The sequence below is a fragment of the Cetorhinus maximus genome, chromosome 7 (genome assembly GCF_964194155.1).
Source record: "Cetorhinus maximus chromosome 7, sCetMax3.hap1.1, whole genome shotgun sequence".
NCBI classification, from domain to species: domain Eukaryota; kingdom Metazoa; phylum Chordata; class Chondrichthyes; order Lamniformes; family Cetorhinidae; genus Cetorhinus; species Cetorhinus maximus.
Window position 1 is genome coordinate 17,510,238 of NC_135885.1, and position 13,623 is coordinate 17,523,860.

Below are 13,623 nucleotides of genomic sequence, written 5' to 3' on the forward strand. Positions count from 1 at the left end.
TTGACCCCCATCCACAACTATCAACCCATCACAGATGCAACAGCCCACAACAGTACTGGCAGGAGTGACAACCACACAAGGGGCATAAGTTCAAGGTGAGGGGCAGGAGGTTTGGGGGGGATGTGAGGAAAAACCTTTTTACCCAGAGGGTGGTGACAGTCTGGAATGCCTGGGAGGGTGGTGGAGGCGGGTTGCCTCACATCCTTTAAAAAGTACCTGGACGAGCACTCAAGGCTATGGGCCAAGTGCTGGTAAATGGGATTAGGTAGGTAGGTAGGTCAGGTGTTTCTCAGTGTCGGTGCAGACTCGATGGGCCGAAGGGCCTCTTCTGCACTGTGATTCTGTGATTGTGATTCTGTGATACCATCCTTCACATAATGACACTCTACTATTGTGCTAATTGGGATAGATTCAGAACTATCTAAGAGCTCAAAACTGGGTATCCACAAGGCACTGTTGGCCATTGCAGCAGAATTGTATTCCACCACAATCAGTAACCTCATGGGCCTGAATACTCCTCACTCTACAATTACCATCAAGCCAGGAGGCCAACCCAGGTTCGACAAGTCTAGAGGAGCATGCCTGGAACCTCACCAGGCATATCTAAAAATAATGTGCCAACCTGGTGAAGCTACAACATAGGACTACATGCATGTTAAACAGCAGAAGTAGCATGCTACAGGCAGATTAAGTAAACCCACAACCAAAAAAACAGATCAAAGCCCTGCAGTTCTGCTACATCCAGCTGTAACACATGCAGTTGTAAAAGTGGTGGAGAACTGAACTAATGGAAGGAGGAGGAAAATGAACAACACCATCCTCAACAATGGCTGAGCCTAGCGTAAGAGTACAAAATATAAGGCCGTAGCATTTGCAACTACCTTTCAGCAGAAGTGCCGAGATGATCCATCTCACCATAAGACCATAAGATATAGGAGCAGAAGTAGGCCATTCAGCCCGTCAAGTCTGTTCCGCCATTCAATGAGATCATGGCTGATGTGCTGTCGAATGATTTAAAGTGCAAGTGCAATCATTTTGTACAAAAATGCCCAAGACACATTAGTTCGGAGCTTTTGAAAAAAAAAATCACCCATTTGCCTCAAGTCCATATACACATTTTTCAGCAGGAAACACCAGATCCCAATCTGGAGCTAAAAACACTAGCTGATTATCTCTATCCTTGGATTGCCAATACTAAGGCCAACTGTAGCACTCATTACCCTGGCTAAGATACATCTAAATTAGCAAGTAAACTGATTGGGCAGTAATTGGACGGATTGGATTTATCTTGCTTTTTGTGAACAATTTTTCACATTGTTAGATAGATGCCAATAATCTAATATCAGCAGTGTAGCACCAAGGAGCCCAAGCAAAGCGGAAGTCAATGGGAATCGGGGAAAACTCTCCACTGGCCGGTGTCGTATCTAGCACAAAGAAAGATGGTTGTGGTTTTTGGAGGTCAATCAACTCAACGCCAGGACAACGCTGCAGGTGTTCCTCAGAATAGTTTCGTAGGCCCAACCACCTTCAGCTGCCTCATAATCACCTCCCCTCTGTCATAAGGTCAGAAGTGGGAATGTTCAGTTCCAATCGGAATTCCTTGGACACTGAAGCAGTATGTGCCCACATGCAACAAAACCTGGACAATAATGAGATTTGGGCAGATAAATGGCAAGCAACATTTGCGCCACACAAGTGCCGGGTAATGACTACCACTGACCAGAAAGGCACAATTCAAGAGTGTGATGGAATACTCTCCACTTGCCAGATGAGTACAACTCCGACAACACAAGAAGTTCGACAACATTCAGGCCAAAGCAGCTTGTTTGATTGGCACCCCACCTACACAGTCCCTCACACCAGCACACTTGCTGCAGTGTGCACCATCTACAAGATGCACTGCAGCAACTCCCCAAAGTTCTATCATAGTACCTTCCAAACCCATGACCTCTTATCAAACAGAAGAATAGGACAGTAAGTGCATGGTAACGCCAACATCTCTAAGTTTCCATCCAAATCGCACACCACCCTGACTTGGAAATGCAGTATAATGTTGTTCTTTTATCATCGCTGAGTGAAAGCTTGGAACATCCTACCTAATTGTGGGAGTATCTTCAACACACAAACTACAGCTGTTCAAATAGGCAGCTTGCCACCTCTTTCTCCAGGGCAATTAGGGATGTACCATATATGCTGGCTTTACCACTGCATAAATGTTTGAAAGAAAAATGCAATACAGTACTTTAGAACAGGGGAGTTCTCCCTGATTTGGCTGATATTAATCACTCATTGAAGATCACATAAACAAATTATCTGGCCACTGTCCTGTTTTCTAACTTATAAATGTGGCTACTTCATTAGCTGTAAAGCTCTTTGGGCTATCCAAAAAATATGTTCTTTCTTTCAGTGTAGATCATGAAAGTATTTAAAAAGTGAGAGGGGACAAGCTTGTTTTTCTTCAATGTAAAATTATAGTTTAATAAAGGCCAGAATTTATTACTTCCATTATTTTAAAGCCTACCTTGAAAATGAGAAAATATTACACATGAAGGGTGCTTAACATTTGACAACAAACTGCAAGTTAAACCTAGAACTACTACCCAATTAATCACACAATGAGCTTTTTAAAAACGCAATGCAAACAAAAACAAAAGCTCGGGACTTGTACTGAAAAGTTCCTCAATCTGCAGAGTGAATGGGGCTGGTAGATTGAACAGTGAATGGGGATGGGGAGGGCAGTTGCTGCAAGTCAGGCAGGCTGGCCTTGGCGCCAAAGCTCAATGTGAAGTAGTCCTCCCTCCACAACAGCAAAACGCTGAAGGGGAAAAGTCAGAAAAGAGACACGCCAACCCATCCAGCCGGCACCGCCGCCGTGTGGCCGCTCGCGCTGTAAATAAATCTTATATATGTATTTGCATAACTTTTAATTGTTCCTTTAATTTTTTTTTTCTTACGAAAGGAAGAACATGTAAAAAATGTGTGAAGGGCCTACCCGCATTGCATCCACAACAACGCGGCGGCGGCATCAGCAGCAGCAGGAGGAGGAGGAAAGGCCGATAGCTTCACCTCGGCCTCGATTACAAGACCTTCCCCCGCCCCAATAACACACATACACAAAGGGAAAAAAGGGTCAAAGCCCAGGCCGTACTCACCGACCGCTCCGGCTCGGGGCCAGGCAGGCCGCGAGTCCGCCAGTCCATCGATGGCCCCCCCCAGATCTCGGTTGAAGCGGAGAGGGGTAGGTAGTCGAGGGGGGGGGGGGGTGTCTCCTATTATGCGGCTCCGCGACGTCGCTGCTTTTCTCTCTCACACACACACACACACACACACACAGCCTCCTGTTGACAGAAGCCACTGAGCATGCGCCAGGCCCGGGCCCGGCACCCTGCCGCAAGGCATTGTGGGGGCGGCCAACCGTCACTTGGCTGGGAAGCCATTTGGCCAAGAGGCCAACAAGAGAGGGAGAGGCTTGGTCTGAACCGTCTGAGCGCCTTGCCTCTACATAAAAGCCTACATGTTTTTTTGGCTGGCTTTGTTTCTTTATTCCTTCACGTGACAGCAACTCACCGAGCCTCCTTCGACGGCACCTTCCAAACCCGTGACCAACTCTTATTTTAAGGGATAGTCCCGTATCTGAATCTACTCCACGGTGCCCCGGGTCGAATACCGCTGTTTTTCCCGTAATTCAGACCTTTAAATCTCACCCAAGCGCAGTAACTACCCTCCTCCGTTTGCGTGTGCTCGCAATCCTGGCAGCACCGCCTTTCGCCACCCCCCCCACCGCTCCAATGGACCTCCATGCCAGAGTGGCACTTGTCCCTTAATTTTCTCCACAAGACTTAGTCACCCTGTCCATGACCGAGAAGGACAAGGACACCAGATGCATGGGAACACCACAATCTGCAAATAAAACAGAAAGTGCTGGAAAAACTCAGCAGGTCTGGCAGCATCTGTGGAAAGAGAAACAGATTTAACATTTTGAGTCCATATGACTCTTCTTCAGAGCTAAAGAGAAGTAGAGATATGATGGATTTTATACTGTTTAAGAGGGGGTGGAGCAGGTGGAACAAGATAGAAGGCCAGGGATGGGTGACAGCTAAGGAGAGATTGACAAAGATGTTATTGATACAAGACAGAGGGAGTGTTAATGGTAGTGGTGAAGAGTAAAGAAGGTGCTGAGAGTAGCATAAAGGTAAAACAGCAGAAGGTGTTAATAGCAGAACAACAGTCAGCACTCGTGAAAGCAAAGCATAAAAACAATTGACAGATGGCCCTGTGGGGGGAGAGGGGGTTTGGAAAAAAGGATTTAAAAATGAACAAATCATTAAATATAAAAAAATTAAAATTAAACAAAAATAAATAAATAAATACAAATTGGATTTAAAAATGAGTCAAGAGGGAGGAGAGAGTTCATGGTCTAAATTTGTTGAATTCAATGTAGTTCCCCTCCGAACCACACACCATCCTGACTTTGAACTATACTGCCATACCTTCATTGTCACCGTGTCAAAATCCTGGAACTCCCTTCCTAATGGCACTGTGGATGTACCTACACCACATGGACTGCACTGGTTCAAGAAGGCAGCTCACCACCACCTTCAAGGGCAATTAGGGATGTGCGATAAATGCTGGCCTAGCCAGCGATGCCCACATTTTGTAAACCATTTTTTTTAAATGGCTGTTCTATATACCATTCATGCTTCATCTTTGTTTCTTTGCTATACCCATTACCACTCTCTTTGGCTTTTGCATCATGAAATCTTTTGTTAGTTAATTTCTCCTGCCCTCATACCTTCCCATTTGTTCTTCCTGCGCCGCCCCCCACCTCCCCCTCTCCTTCTACTGACTTAAAAACTCTTATATTTCTATCTTTCTTCAGTTCTGATGAAAGGCCATTGACCTGAAATGTTAACTCTGTTTCTCTCTCCACAGATGCTGTCAGACCTGCTGAGTATTTCCAGTACTATATGTTGAATAAGCATCATTGGGGGAGTCAAGAAAAATGGCGCTGAAGTACAGCTGGATGTCGCCAGCATACATGTGAAAACTGATGTCATGATTTGTGCCTTTGCTACCGCTAGACTAGACTATTTCAGTTTTTCCAGCTGGCCTCTCAACTTTCACGATCCACATACCAGAGGTCATCTGAAACTAAGCTGCCCGTATCCTATCTTGTACCGAGCACTGTTCACCCAACACTCCTCTGCTTGTTGACTCACATTGGCTCCAGGTCCACCAACACCACAATTTCAAAATTATCATACTTGTTTTCAAATATTTACATGGCCTTGCATCCTCCCTAATTCTGTGACCTCCTGTAGCCCTACAACCTTCTGAGATCTCTACGCTCTTCTAATTTTAGCCTTTCGCGCATCTCTGATTTTCTTCACTCCACCATTGGTGGCTGTGCATTTAGCTACAATGTGAATTCAACTATTCCTCATTTAGTACTTGTAAACTGTTCCCAAAAATGGCGAGCTAAACTAAAATCACCTTCCCATAAGAAACCATGTAATAAGGGTGGGTTACATTACTTGTCGTTTTTACTTTTTGGGTGCCTTGAACCTAACTGGCCCAAAAATCCTCTTACTAACTTAAGAACTCTTATTATCTTTCTAACGCTTTCTACTTAACTCCTGTTCACCACTTCCAGTTTGCTGCCTCAATCTCCCAACTCTCCTGCTCGTTGCTTCACTCTCCCGACCATCCACTAGCCACTTCCCTCCCACTCGCAGCCCCTCTTGCTCCCTCACTCACCTCCTCCCACTTGCTCATAGTGAGGGCTCAGGAGAGGGGCAGCAAGCAGGAAGCGTCAAGGGTAAATCTAGGAACGGCAAGCAAGAGAAATCGGGGAGGAAAGGGTAAGCAGAAGGACCAGGGAGGGAAGTGGCAGTTTGCTTTTTTTAAAAAAAGCATGCGCTGTATACACACTAAAATGAAAATGGAGGCAGAGCTATTGGGGGAACATCCCTAATTTGAAAAAGAAAATGCACTATTAGCATGCAATTTAAATGGGGGATACATGTATCAACACCTTCAAGCTCCCCTCCAAATCATACACCATCTCAGCTTGGACTAGTATCATCTTCTAATCATAATTATTGGGTCAGAATTTTGGAACTCTATACCTTACAGTATAGTGGATACACTGTGACCATATGAACTGCAGCAATTCAAGGAAAGGCTCACCAACACCGTCTCAAGGGTAAGTAGGACACGCAATAAATGCTGAACTTGCCAGCGACAGACACAGCTCAAGGATGAACATTTTTTAAGGAAGTTACGTCATGATTACAAATTTAATTCGGCAGTAAATGAAAACTTGACCTATTATCTTCCAATTCAGACACGCTCAACCACTTTTTAACATCAGTCACTTAAATTAGATGTTACAATGGTGAATAGAATGAGGATTGATCACAACATCTGCAGGGGAAAATTTGTTTGTCTGAAGAGACAACACAGTCCCTTGATATTGCAGACAAGCATACAGGATATGTCTAGAATCCATGTTAGTGAAGCAACTGATAATTGAGTCTCACTGGGAGAAAAGACTAATGCTTTTGAAAAGTAAGCAAATTCCCCAAAGACCTACTTTCCTCCTCCTAATTACACAAGGAAAATTTGCAAAATCCTGGTGTGTTCAACAGTTTTTAATTGCTTCATAACCAATCTTTTAAAAAGAAGTGAGATAAGTGTGTCCTAAATGTGTCCAAAATAATATAAATGCATTAGAAGCAGTTCAGAGAAGGTTCACTCAGCTGATTCCTGGGATGGGGGGCTGGTTACCTTATGAAGAAACATTGGACAGGTTGGGCTTGTGTCCATTGGAGTTTAGAAGATTGAGAGGTGATTTTATTAAAACATATAAGATCTTGAGGGGACTTGGCAGGGTAGATGCAGAAAGGATCATCATCCTAGGGCCTTAAAAGAAGTGGCTAATGAGATAGTTGATGCATTGGTTTTAATTTTCCAAAATTCCCTAGATTCAGGGAAGGTTCCATGAGATTGGAAAAGAGCAAATGTAACTCCTTTATTCAAAAAGATAGGTAGACAGAAAACAGGAAACTAAAGGCCAGTTACCTTAACATCTCTCATAGGGAAAATGTTGGAAGCTATTGTTAAAGACGTTATAGCAGGGCACTTACTTCAAGGTAATCAGGCAGAGTCAACATAGTTTTGTGAGAGGGAAATCATGTTTAACCAATTTATTGGAGTTCTTCAAAAAAGTATCACGTGTTGTGGATAAAGATAAACTGGTGAATGTACTGTACCTAGATTTCCACAAGGCATTTGATAAGGTGCAACGTCAAAGGCTATTGGGGAAAATAAAAGTTTATAGTGTAGATGGCATGGATAGAAGATTGGCTAAATAACAGGAAACAGCGAGTAGGTGTAAATGAGTCATTTTCTGGTTGGCAAGATGTAACAAATAGTGTGCCATGGGGGTCAGTGCAGTGGCTTCAATTTTTTACAATTTATATAAATGACTTGGATGAAGGGACCAAAGGTATGGGGGTTGCTAAATTTGCTGATGACACAAAGATAGCTAGGATAGTAAATTGTGAAGAAGACATAAGAAGGTTACAAAGGGATACATAGGTTAAGTGAATGGGCAAAGATCTGGCAAATGGAGTATAATGTGGGAAAATGTGAAATTGTCCATTTTGGCAGTAAGAATAAAAAATAAGCATATTATCTAAATGGTGAGAGACTGCAGAGCTCTGAGATGCAGAGGGATCTGGGTGTCCTACTGCATGAATTGCAAAAGGTTAGTGTGCAGGTACAGCAAGTAATTAGGAAAGTTAATAGATGTTATCTTTTATTGCGAACGAAATTGAATACAAAAGTAGAGAAGTTATGCATTAATTATACAGGGTAAAGGTGGGACCACATCTGGAGTACTTCCTTATTTAAGGAAGGAGGTAAATGCATTGGAAACAGTTCAGGGAGGTTTACTGGGCTAATACCTGGAATGGGCAGATTGTTTTATGAGGAAACATTGGACAGGCTAGGCTTGTATCCACTGGAGTTTTGAAGAGCAAGAGGTGACTTGATCGAAACATATAAGATCCTGTGGGTTCTTAACAGGGTGGATGTGGAAAGGATGTTCCTCTTGTGGGAGAATCTGGAATTAGGCATCACTGTTTAAAAATAAGGGGTCTCCCATTTAAGACAAAGAGGAGGAGAATTTTTTCTCTCAGAGGGTCTTAAGTCTTTGGAACTCTTTCTCAAAAGACAGTGGAAACAGTTTGTTTGAATATTTTTAAGGTGGAGGTAGATAGATTGTTGATAAGCAAGGGGGTGAATCAGGGGTAGGTGGGAATGTGGAGTTGAGGGTATAATCAGATCAGCTGTGTATTACTTAATGGTGGAGGAGGCTCAACGGGCTGAGTGACCTACTCCTGCTCCTATTTCGTATATTCGTAGGATATTTTCTCTTGTGGGAGAGACTAGAACTAACAGACACATTTTAAAAATAAGGTGTCTCCCACTTAAGACGTAGATGAGAAGAAATCTTTTCACTCAGAGGGTCATGAATCTTTGGAACTCTCTTCTCCAAAGAGTGGTGGAGGCAGGGTCAATTAACATTTTTAAGGCAGATGTAGATAGATTCTTGACTAATAGGGGAGTCAAAGATGATCGGAGGTAGGCAGAATGTGGAGTTGAGGTCACAATCCATAACCTCATTGAATGGTGGAGCAACCTCAAGGGGCCACATGGCCTACTCTTGTTCCTAATTCATATGTTTGTAAATTTCCACAAGTTTTTGTATAAGCATCTGGTCCGCGAAATCTATCTTTCAATCAACCACATCCTACAGCCACCTCCAGGATATAATTTCTGACTGTTCAGCCACAAAATCAACCGATTGCATTCTACCAAAAAGCTAATTTTCTGCAGGATGTGGCCACCATCTGCAGCCTGACTGCTACTAAGTTTAAATAAGATTTGAACTACTGCATTTTGTTTTTATTTATAAATGGTAATAAACTTCACACTGAAAAATCACATTTTTAAATTGCCATGCCTAACCTGTGGTGTCAGGCCCACCACAGCTCACCCACTCACTGTGCATACATCCTCCCTACTTGCAGTCCACCTGATAACACCCCACACCCTCAACCTTCTGCATTAGACTTCAACAAGTTCCAACCCTCCCTTCTATTTTCCTTGTTCTCAAAATTACTTCCAGCAGTTGATTTCTCTGTTCTGTTACTAAATATATCATCTATAAAAAGGCAGCAGTTGGCTGACATCAACATGTATCTGTCAACTAACTCTTCTCCCAAATGGCTAGAAATTCATGATCGTGTGGGTTTTCACATCACCAAATCAGTCACAAATGTTGTAAGATACTTGACAGACTCCGAGTGTTCACCCATGTACCAATTTTGCTTTATGATCTACCTAACAATGATGAGGTGCTCCAGAAATAATGCAAATAGATATCCAAATGTGGAACTTAAAATGGATTGAATGGCAAATCAATTTACAAAATAAAAGCTGAACCATTGATAAAATAGGAATCTGACCTAGTTGTAATTATAGACCAAAGGGTTGTGGTGTCAAGTATTGAGTTACAAATACGTACTGCAGGTGGTATACAAGGAGGTCTTGTGGTGCAATGGGTAGTGTCCCTAACTCTGAGACAGAAGATCTGGGCTCAAGTCATACTCCAGGACTTGATAGAACCATAGAACACTACAGCACAGAAAACAGGCCATTCGGCCCTTCTAGTCTGTGCCAAAATATTATTCCGCTAGTCCCATTGACCTGCACCCAGTCCATAACCCTCCAGACCTCTCCCATCCATGTATTTATCCAATTTATTCTTAAAACTTAAGAGTGAGCCCGCATTTACCACATCAGGTGGTAGCTCGTTCCACACTCTCACCACTCTCTGAGTGAAGAAGTTCCTCCTAAGGTTCCCCCTAAACCTTTCCCCTTTCACCCTAAAGCCATGTCTTCTGGTGTTTATCTCTCCTAATCTAAGTGGAAAGAGTCTACTCGCATTTACTCTGTCTATACCCCTCATAATTTTGTAAACTTCTATCAAATCTCCCCTCATTCTTCTACGCTCCAAGGAATAAAGTCCCAACCTGTTTAATCTTTCCCTGTAACTCAACTCCTTAAGACCCAGCAACATCCTAGTAAATCTTCTCTGCACTCTCTCAATCTTACTGATATCCTTCCTGTAGTTAGGCGACCAGAACTGCACACAATACTCCAAAGTTGGCCTCACCAATGTCTTATACAACCTCACCATAACATCCCAACTCCTATACTCAATACTTTGATTTATGAAGGCCAGTATGCCAAAAGCTTTCTTTACAACCTTGTCTACCTGTGACAACACTTTCAGGGAATTATGTATCTGAACTCCCAGATCCCTTTGTTCCTCCGCACTCCTCAGTGCCCTACCATTTACTGTGTATGTCCTACCTTGGTTTGACCTTCCAAAATGTAACACCTCACACTTTTCCGCATTAAATTCCATCTGCCATTTTCTGGCTCATTTTTCCAGTGGGTCCAGATCACTCTGCAAGCTTTGAAAGCCTTCCTCGCTGTCCACAACGCCTCCAATCTTAGTGTCATCAGCAAACTTGCTGATCCAATTCACCACATTATCATCCAAGGCCATGATGACCAAGGAATGTGCATTCATAACAGGGCCAAACAGATTGGGTATCCATCTGCAAATTCTACCAACATACACCAATGGCAGGTGGTAAAAGTGGCTGTGATTCCTGGTCAACCATGTGATGGAAATAAATTGGAGCCTCTACCATCACTATTCATAACTCCAGACTACAACATGCATGGAAAAGTGTATGTTGTCACAGCAACTTGGACTTTTTGGGGGGGTTGTCTCTGTTGGCTGGATGGTCGGTGTAGATCAGATTGGGAGAGATGGTGGTGAATTGATAATGTCACTGGACTAATAATCTAGAGGCCCAGGCTCATGCTCTTAGGACACACATTCAAATCCTACCTGGAATTTAAATTCAATTAATATAATCTGGAATTGAAAGCTAGTCCCTGTAATGGTGACCATGGAACTGTCATCAATTGTCATAAAAATCCATTTGGTTCACTAATGTCCTTTAGGGAAGTAAATCTGCCATCCTTACCTGGCCTGGCCTACATGTGACACCAGATCCACAGCAATGTGATTGACTCTTAACTGCCCTCTGAAAAGCCACTCAGTTTTTAAAAAAATGAATTTATGAGATGTGGGCATAGCTGGTGAGGTCAGCATTTATTGTCCACCCCTAATTGCCCTTAAGAAGATGGTGGTGAGCTGCCTTCTTGAACCACTGCAGTCCAGGTGATGTAGGTTCACCCACAGTGCTGTTAGGGAGGAGTTCCAGGATTTTGACCCAGGGACAGTGAAGGAACAGTGATATATTTCCAAGTCAGGACGGTGAGTGACTTGGAGAGGAACTTCCAGGTGTGGTGTTCTCATGTGTCTGCTGCCCTTGTCCTTCTAGATGGTAGCGGTCATGGGTTTGGATGAAGAGTCATTCGGACTCGAAACGTTAACTGTATTCCTCTCCGCAGATGCTGTCAGACCTGCTGAGTTTTTCCAGGTATTTTTGTTTTTGTTTTGGATTTCCAGCATCTGCAGTTTTTTGCTTTTATCTATTGGTTTGGAAAGTGCTGTCTAAGGAGCCTTGGTGAGTTCCTGCAATGCATGTTGCAGATGGCACATACTGCTGCCACTGCGTGTCGGTGGTGGAGGAAGTGAATGTTTGTGGATGGGGTGCCAATTGAGTAGGCTGCTTTGTCCTGGATGGTGTCAAGCTTCTTGAGTGTCGTTGGAGCTACACTCATCCAGGTAAGTGGAGAGTGGCAAGCAGGACTTGAGCCCAGAGCTTCTGTCTCAGAGGTTCTGTCTCAGAGGTAGGGACACTACCCACTACACCATAAGACCTTCTTGTATACCATCTGCAGTATGTATTTGTAACTCAATACTTGACACCTTTGGTCTATAATTACATCTAGATCAGATCCCTACTTTATCAATGGTTTAGCTTTTATTTTGTAATCTTATTTTCCATTCAAACCATTTTAAGTTCCACATTTGGATCTCTTTGCATTATTTCTGGAGCACCTCATCATTATTAGGTAGATCATAAAGCAAAATTGGTACATGGATGAACACTCGGAGTCTGTCAAAAGTATCTTACAACATTTGTGACTGATTTGGCGATGTGAAATCCCTTACGATCATGAATTTCTAGCCATTTGGGAGAAGAGTAGCTGACAGATACATGTTGACGTCAGCTAATTGCTGTCTTGTGCCTTCTAGATAGTGGACAGGCTTTGGGGAGTCAGGAGGGGAGTTACCCACCACTGGATTCCTAGTCTCTGACCTGCTCTTGTAGCCACAGTATTCATATGGCTAGTCCAACTCAGTTTTTGGTCAATGGTAACCCCCAGGATGTTGATAGCGGGGGATTCAGCTATGGTTATGCCATTGAATGTCAAGGGGCGATGCTTAAATTCTCTCCTGTTGAAGATGGTCATTGCCTGGCACTTGTGTGACGCGAATGTTACTTGCCACCTGTCAACCCAAGCTTGAATATTGTCCAATTCTTGATGCATTTGGACATAGACTGCTTCAGTATCTGAGGAGTCATGAATGGTGCTGAACAAATGTTCAAAAGCAATTAGGGACTGGCAACAAATGCTCACCTTGCCAAAGACACCCACATCCCGTGAAAGAAAAACATTTTTTTAAAAATTAGCTCCAACAACATGGGGTTCGATCTCTGTTTCGGCTAATTTGTGCCTGTGCTGGTGCCTGTTATCATTTGAAGCTGTCTAAACCAATCCTATTTTACTGCTCTTTCCAATATCCTTTCACATTCTTTCTTTTCAAATATTTATCTACTAACATGTTCAAATATCTGTGAAAAATAATCTTCTGATTTTTCCCTTCCAGTCATTATCCTGAGTCGACATTTTTGTCGACATTTTGCAAATCAGTGGAAACAGCTTTTTAATACTTAGCCTCTCAGTTGATAATTTTGAAGCCTCTAATGGATCCTCCTTAACCTTCTCTGATGTGGTGAAAAATCCTCATCCGAACCTTGCTTCCTAATTATTTCTCTAACATTTGGCAGCATTCTAGTGAATCTTCACAACACCATTTTCATGGCTCTCATATCTTCCCCATAATGAAGGGCTGAGAACAACATTCAAAGCCCCAACTATGGCCTAACTAATATCTAAGAAATGTTCATGGAACGTCCCTAAACACTCCACAACTGATGAAGCTTCTTTGAAATGTGGTCATAAAAGTAAGGGGTCGCCCATTTAAAACTGAGATGAGGTGAATATTTTTCTCTCAGAGGGTCGTGAGTCTTTGGAACTGTTTTCCTGAAAAGGCGGTGGAAGCAGAATCTTTGGATTTTTTTGAGGATGAGGTGGATAGATTCTTGGTAAACAAGGGGGTGTTAGGTTATTGGGGGTAGGCGGGATGCAGATTTAAGGTTACTATCAGATCAGCCATGATTTTATTAAATGGTGGAGCAGGCTCGAGCGGCCAAATGGCCTATTCCTGCTCCTTGTTCATGTGTTCGTATAATTTTAATTTGTGCAAATGCAACAGCT

General features: G+C 43.0%; 2 protein-coding genes across 3 annotated transcripts in view; both read right to left on the reverse strand.

Annotated features, from left to right (window-relative positions):
* jade3 (jade family PHD finger 3) overlaps positions 1-3,187 on the reverse strand; it is a 59,302-nt gene extending 56,115 nt beyond the window's left edge. For both annotated transcript variants that reach the window (XM_078545108.1, XM_078545109.1), the window contains exon 1: positions 3,153-3,187. The gene's annotated coding sequence lies outside the window, so the exon portion shown is untranslated. The remainder of the gene's footprint in view (positions 1-3,152) is intronic.
* Positions 1-13,623, reverse strand: part of LOC144682622 (PI-PLC X domain-containing protein 1-like) — a 705,325-nt gene that overhangs the window by 172,362 nt on the left and 519,340 nt on the right. The window lies entirely within an intron of this gene.